At 38.0% G+C, this 2,306-nt stretch overlaps 1 pseudogene; it reads right to left on the bottom strand.

Annotated features, from left to right (window-relative positions):
• Positions 1–1,083: 1,083 nt before the first annotated feature.
• Positions 1,084–2,306, bottom strand: part of LOC147470433 (uncharacterized) — a 1,543-nt pseudogene continuing 320 nt past the window's right edge.

The following is a 2,306-nucleotide window of genomic DNA, read 5'->3' as shown; positions in this document are numbered from 1 at the left end:
CCAGAGATTTTGGAAGCTTCAGCCATTTATTCCCAGACCTGGTGAACCATCCAGGAAAATTCTGCAACTACTTCAGGATGACACATGAAGACTTCAAGAAGCTCGTGGACATGACTGGACCTTCCATAAAGGAAAGAAACACTCACTTCAGGCGCGCAATTGGAGTTGAAGAAAGAATGGCCATTTTTATAAGGTTAAGAATATTTATTGAAAATTCTGATAATTATAATTACTGTTTATGAGTTTGACAATAGTAAATAAGATTATCATAATTAATTTGTTCCTGCCGGAGAGAGAGAGAGAGAGAGAGAGAGAGAGAGAGAAAGAGAGAGAGAGAGAGAGAGAGAGAGAGAGAGAGAGAGAGAGAGAGAGAGAGAGAGAGAGAGAGAAAGAAACATAATTATAACTACTGCTTACGAGTTTGACAATAATAAATCAAATTATCATAATTAATTTGTTCCTGCCGGTACGTGAAAAAATACATCCAGTCAAAGTCAAGAAATGAAATTACTGCTCAATGGGTACCCTATTCCGAGCTAGAATACTCTGCATTAATTGGCACTTTCGTTGGATGCAGATGATGATGGTCTGAATGACTGATTCTGGTTAGTAGTCCAGTAGCCATAATAATTATAATTACTGGAACAAAAGAATTATTTTGATTCTAATTTTCCAATAGCCATACCTTGCGGGTGATCTGAAAACAGTTTCCTCCGAAAGATTTCACAAATTTCAATCCTGATATCAATGTTATCAGATGGCGAGAGTTTCTTCATCATGGGTAGTAAGCTCAAGAGATACTGCCGATCAGCTGGGTCATTCTGTGAAGATGCCTCTTCTCTCAACTGCTTCATTTCATTTAGAAAACGCAAATCCATTTCATCTTCACCACTCTTGCTGTGTGTGTGTGTGTGTTTTTTTTTTTTTTTTTTTTTGAAGAAGGCATTGATGTAGGCCTAGGCATTACAGCATTGGCATCATTACAATCTTGACTTGCAGTACCTTCTAGAGGAGATGCCTTGTCTTGCACTACGATGCCAGGAGTATGTGAAGAATTTTGGATTGCATCTTCCCTTTCGTGGCAAGTGTCTTCATCCATAGGTGTTTTTTTTTTTCTCTCTCTCTCCACTCCTCCTATTCCTTTATATATATATTTTCTCTCTTTCTCATCTTCCTTTCGTTTTGGTTTCCTTTTTTTTTCTCCCTTCCCCTTTCCTTCCTTTTTCATCCTTCAATTTTCTTCGCTCGTCTCTTCTTTTCGTTTATCTTTCATTATTCAATTTTCTTCGCTCGTCTCTTCTTTTCGTTTATCTTTCATAATTTATTTATTTATTTATTTATTTCATGTGACTCCACGACCGACATCTTGCATCGTAGTACGCCCATCTTGCAGGCTACTTGCTGATCCAAATGGCAATTTCATCCTCTTTCTCTTTTCCCTCATGAAGTTGCTTCGGAGGTGGCGCCATTTCTCCTTGCGGGCGGCTTCTGTGATAGAAGAGATCAACAAGAATTTAGTATCTTAATGAGTAGCCTCATGTGGTATTATATCAGCACTGTGTCGTACTGTACGATTATGATATATATCCCGTATCTGTAATGGGAAGTATTGTAGTGAATTACAGGAATACATTTCATGGTAATGGCTTTCACTATTGAACGCTTAGTTATTGTATATATGAGTGTAATTAACGATTGCTATCATATTTCTTTCCAGACATGTGGTTACAGGTGAATGTTTTGCTTCACTTGGTTACCAGTTTCGTGTTGGAAAGACAACTAGCAACACCATATGGGAAACACTACAGCCACACTATATACCAGTGCCGAATGAACACCAGTGGAAAGAAATAGCTAGGAATTATTTTGAAAAATGTAATATTCCTTGCTGTGTTGGGGCTATTGATGGCAAACACTGTCGGCTAAAATGTCCATCTGGAACAGGATCCCTCTTTTACAATTATAAAGGGTATCACTCTATTGTTCTCCTAGCCATTGCTGATGCCAACTGTTGTTTCACACTGATAGATGTTGCGTCATATGGAAGAATAATCCATTAACCATTTGGACGACACACGCGCACACACACACACACACACAAACACACACACACACACACATCCACACGCACTACATTAATACACATACACTACATATACACACATTCATAATTATTCAGTTCTCCACAATTACATCCATTATGCCAAACTTCATCCTGTTTTCCAAGTAGGGTACACTTGTCATATTCGCAAGGTTCACTATTTATTTGATGAAGAAAAGCAAAGGAAGTGGTAATTTGACATTTG

The sequence above is a fragment of the Penaeus japonicus genome, unplaced genomic scaffold (genome assembly GCF_977035675.1).
Source record: "Penaeus japonicus unplaced genomic scaffold, GWHDUDI00000001_assembly GWHDUDI00000015, whole genome shotgun sequence".
NCBI classification, from domain to species: Eukaryota; Metazoa; Arthropoda; class Malacostraca; order Decapoda; family Penaeidae; genus Penaeus; species Penaeus japonicus.
Note: the sequence above shows the minus strand (reverse complement) of the source record. Positions and strands in the feature narration are given on the sequence as shown.